Here is a 5,625-nt window from a genome sequence, read left to right on the forward strand (position 1 = left end):
GAGTCTGGATGGAGCGGGTGACCAGGAAAGAGCTAGAGGCTGAGCCAGAGCCTGCTGCCCAGCCAGGTGGGGCTGCAGACACAGCCAGGGGGGCTGGGAAGGGCTGGCACCCTGGTTTGGCCCTTCTGGGCTGGCTGGGTCCTGCTGGCTCCTATCACCCACCTTCAGGATGGGTCACCCTTCTGCTCATCTCTCTTTTGCAGTGTGGGGTTGTAACTCTCAAGTCAGTCCAGCCCTGCCTGTCTGCCTGAACTGGTGATGCCTTTTTTGAAGCAGGCAGTGTCCTGAGCCTGGTAAAAAAAAATACCACCTTTTCAAAGTTTGGCTTCAACAAATTGAGACAGAAGCTCATAGCTCCTCAGCTGAGCCTTTTGCCCCCCAAACCCATCCATGCTTCACAGCAGGTCAGCACAACAAGCTGATCACAGGGGCAAAAACAAAACCAACTGACAGCAAATGCTTTGGCTTGTACATGAACACAAGGACCAGCTGCAGAAGCCAGTGCCAGCACCATGTTACAGACTCTGCAGCAACTTCTATTATTTACTCCTGGAGTAGAAATCCATTCACTCTAATATATTTGAAAATAACCACAATTCAGCAGCCAGAGATTAATTAGCACAGGGAGTGTTCTGCACCCTGTTTGTGACAGGCCAGTTCACACCCCCTCTGGATGGAAGGTTTCTACATCTGCAGAGTGTAAGCAAGATAAATTGGGGAACTCCTGTCCTTACCTTTTGCTTTCTGGGGCAGTCAAAACATAAGAGGACAAGGATGTTTTTGAGCACAGACGCAGAGCCTGCTCAGCTGCAGCAGCACCAGCCAGGTCAGCAGGCTCTCTGGAATGAAGCCACCCAGGAATGACAGCCCAGGGAACTTGGAGGAGTCCCCTTTGCTCTGACTTCGCCTCCCATCTCCAGCTGTCCCTGCCACTTCAGATGTTCACAGAAAAGGGAACACATTCCTGTTGGTAAATTTGAGAGGCTGAGAACGTGAGTTAATAAACGGGCACCATAAAGCAGGTAACAAGAAAAATAACCCTAATTACACATCTTAACATGGACTATAGATGTCAGACTATTGGATACTACAGGTACAGACAGCAGGTACTTTTTCCACAAAAAGCAGAATGTGTCCAAAGCCAGCTCTCTAATGCTGCCAGTCTTGCCCAATCACAAACCATGACTTACTTGCCCCTCAAAATCATGAGTTACCTTTAAGACAGAGCATGTGTTTTTCATTGTAAATCCACCTCAGACTTGAGTCTCTCATGAGCTGGATTCCTTTTTCTTTACAAGCAAGCAGAGAAGTGAGTAAAATTCAGTTGTGCATGATTGGAAAAAAAAACAACACAAAAAACCCAAAACATTTGTGTTTCTTTGCTCTCTCCAGGCTGCTTTTGTCTCTCAAAATTAAATCCTGTGTCCTTGCAAAACCCTTCCTTTTTGTTTTTATGTTCCCACATGTTCTGTCCCTGCTGTACCAAGATGGGTGATATGCTCTGATGCACCCAAGACAATTACTGTTGGAATGGTACTGCCTGCATTTTTATTTTTCTTCTTCTTCTAAAACCTGACCAGTAGCTGCTCCCTGACAGTTGATGTCAAAGCCCCAGCCCTGCCAGGGCTGCTCTCCTGCCACCCCCGGGGCAGCTCAGAATGGCAAGGAGGGCAGAACAATTCCTGTCTCCTCAGCTAAGGAGTGAAGCAGCTGGCTGGAGATACTCTAACCAGGGTACTGTGCTTAGTGCCTGCAGCAGAATGTGCCTGAAAGGCCAAAATAAAAAAAGAGGGAACTGAAGCTTCAGTGTGATATGGTGTGGCTGTTTGGAGCACGGAGCTTTAGCTCAGCATGTGGGGCTGTGCAGCCAGGATGGAACCTGGGCAGAGCTGCTGGAAGGAGCAGGTGACCAGAGCTGCCTGGTGCTCCTCTGAGCTCCCTGGCACCACCTGAGGGGCCTGGGAACTCAGGATTTAACAATGTGCTCAGACTTTGTAAAAGTAGCTGGGAAACATTTTGTGCTGGCGTGGTTTTATCATTGTGTTTTTGTGTTTTCTTCTTTTTTTGGCAAATAAAGGGCTTTTAAATTTAAAAGGTAAACCTGAATTGGGGGGGGCGAGGAGAGTCTTTGTTCACTTCATCTCCAGCTGCTGTCCCAGAATCTCCTTTCCTGCTCAGGCCACCAGTGCTGTCAGCAAGCCTGCCAGAGGCAGAATTCCAGGCTTTCCTCTCAAACATACTAAGGAAGAATCACAGAATTTTGGGGGTAAGAAGGGACCTCTGGAGATCAAGTCCAGCCCCCTAAGAGAAGCAGTTCTACCACTTACGTGCCTCACATCTTCATCCTCAACATGGAGCACTATCTGTGTGCTGACTGAACAAAATGCCACACTCCCTCACTTTTAACATCTCCTGGATCTTCTGCAAGTGGAAGGAAAAATTTTTAAAAAAAGGAAAACAAAGCAATGACTTTTCCATTGTCACTTACACACTTAATTCCAGCAGAATCACTGTGTTCTCTTATGGCCTCATCTGTGAGACTGACAGCTCAGTGTTCCCCAAACCTGGATGTAGCACTTTTTGGTGGGGACCTCTGGGTGTCTTTGGAACACCAGAGGGTTTTCACTTTGAGAAGTGAACTCGTTAAGACCAAACAAGATGTGCTTGTGAGGTCACCAGTGCTGCTTCAGAGGGAATTTCACTAGCTGTGCCATGTACCTGGGAGGCTGTAGCTTACAGAGCTGCTCATTTGTCCTTGCACTTGTCAGGGGGTTGGTCAGCAACCAAAACCTTACTTAGAAACATCATCTGTCTGAAAATCAAATACATAAACCATGGCTTAGGGTGTGTGCTTCTTGCATGCAGTAAAAATATGCTTTTGTTCTGGACCACACCAGAATCTTTGCACAACTCGTGCCACGTCTGCCTGGTGGTTTCAAGTGGCAGCTCCATGGGCTGAGCAGTTGGGTGCAGGGCCAGCAGGACCTGCCCTGGGGACCAGGCTGCTCGGGCTGCAGGTCAGCCTGGCGCTGCACTGGAACCCCACAGGCTTGTGACTGCAGAATTGGATGGTGCTTGCAGGGGGGCAGGCTCTGAGGGGTGATGACGACACAGATGGAGGCAGCTGCAGCAGAAGGCATCTGGTACCTGCCTCCTCCCTTGCTGACAATGTTTTAAACCTCATATGTATGTACAGGAACATCTGCAGGAGTTCAGCAGAAACAGAAGAGTCTGTGGCCAGCTTGCTGTTCCCAGGCAGTGCCATGGGATTGGGCAGGGAGTGGGAACATCACCTACATGAACAAACTGCTGGAAGAACCATGAGGTGAACATAACCAAGTGTTCAACTCCAGTTTTGCTTCCATGCCCCCCTTCCCTCCAAGATTTAATCCCAACCAGTAATTTCACTGAGGTATGATACATGGAAAGAGCCTTTCCACTCAAAATGGCAGTGTAGATGTCTTCTCTTTCTTGAAAGAGCATCTTCCACATGGTCAGGTCAGGATGGTCAAAAGCACCACACTCATTTTGTACCACTACATATTGAAATACCATCAAAACTCTGCTCCACCAGTCCTTCCCTGCACAGGGCTGGTCAGGAGCGAGGCCTGGCTGAGGCTGCCTAGGACTGAGGTTTCACTCCCAGTCTCTTTGACTACAACCAGCTCTGGGAAGTCCCAGAAGATGCTGCTCCTGTTGCTCTAACTCACGCTTCACAAACTAGAACCCCTGCAATTATTTTCAGCAACGGTAGAATCCTTCCCACTGCTCAGCTTATTCAAGAACAACTAGCCAGGAGGTTAAGGAAACCAAACCAAGCCAACCCTAATTTAAACAATTACAGAATTAGTCATCAACAGACTAAGTGGTATTTAGACAATAAGTTCAACATATGCCACACTGATGCCCTTAGCAGTTGCAAAATAGAATTAGAAAACTAACATTTATTAAATCAATTTGAATTTTAATACACATTTCAAGAACGTGGCAGCATAAAGGAAATGTTTTTAGAAACAACCTGAATCTACCATTTGCAGTTTTACATGAATGATCAGGGCTCTCCTGTCGACAGTTCCAAAACATGCTTGACCTAAATTCTCCAACTTTTGGTACCATATTAATGCAGCAGTGAGATAGTAAAGATTCCAAGTACTCCCCACATTTCTGGAGAAAAAGGTACTATGTATTTAATTGAATAAAAGTCCTAATAAATGTACCATCAACAATCTCAGCAAAACTTAACAGCTCTGCAAAAGCATTCAGAAACAACCCGTGCTGTGCAGTTCACTCCCCTTAAATCAGACTCTGGTTTGGCTACTTTTCTTACACGTAGTGGACTAATAAACAGATTTACATTAGTAGGTCACGATCAAACCACCAAATTAGAAACTGGCAGGATCCTTTTGGGTCAACACAAAAATCACATACAAGTTTAACTAAATACATTTTAATAGGACATCGTTAAATCTCATGAGGGCTAAAAAACACAGATCTTGGGTACTTGGGTTGGCAAATAAAGACAAGAATACTAAGAAGCATTTTCCACCATTTACTCATTATCAAAAATATTTTTCAACTCTTCTTGCAAAACAAAAACAAAAAAGTACAGACTGGACACGTACATCACATTTTTCTTCCTATGGCTTTAACCCCCCACCCTACCCACCCCACAAAAAAGACGGGGGGAGAAACAAACCAAAACCAACAAAAAGATCTGACCACATTCACAGGAAATGACACCATGGTACACTACAAAAACAAAAGGAGGTGTCATTTGTGTCCAAAGGTTTTTGCTTATTTCTTAGGTGAGGACCCATCATTGTCCATGCTTTGTGCCAAATCAAATGCGCCCGGCGTCAGGTCAGCGTGCGGCGGGGTCACTGCGTGGGGACAGGGCAGATGGAAGCAGAAAAGGAACTCAGGAAAGTCACAGACTATTTAACATGCTGCTGAAACAGGAACTGCCTTCTAAATTAGAAGGTAATGGTGTGGGTTCTAGTCAGCCCATGTTTCATTTGTGCTGGATCATTCGAAGAGGAGACATTTCAGCTTTCAGAAAGGAACCTGGCTTGGTTAGGCGGCTGCTGCTGCTGAAGACTTAAATGCAAGACTGGACTCTTCTGCCTGAACCCTTCTTAAGGGATTACACCAAAATAAACCATTTTGGCATAAAGCTGAACTCCTACAAAGGTGCTTTTCACTTGAACACTTTCTGAGATAAACTCTTGGATAACTTGGTGTTATTTCTCCACTTTAGGGCCTTTCAGCCCAGGTTGAAAAGCACTGACCTTCCAAAAACTCCTTTCTACATACTAGCAAAAAATGAGAGAGATTCTGGGTGGAGTGGGCTGTACAGCCTCTACTGTCCAATAAACATCCAAAACCTCTGACTTCAGACAGCAGTGGATGCTCTGCCCAGCTGAAGGATGCCTGTCAGCAGAGAACTGCTTCAAGGGGATGGGTCCCAGGTTTATCTATTCATAAACAATCTCTCCCAGTGCTGGTAACTGCTGTGAAAGACCCTGGCACTGAGTGGCAGCAGAGCTGGGAACCAGCCAGGGAGTCTCCCTGCAATCCACAAAATCCCTCTCTTTTCTAGAAGTTAACAGCAGGAAAATCAGCAGG

The sequence above is a fragment of the Chaetura pelagica genome, unplaced genomic scaffold, assembly GCF_000747805.2.
Source record: "Chaetura pelagica isolate M959 unplaced genomic scaffold, ChaPel_1.0 scaffold192, whole genome shotgun sequence".
NCBI classification, from domain to species: Eukaryota; Metazoa; Chordata; class Aves; order Apodiformes; family Apodidae; genus Chaetura; species Chaetura pelagica.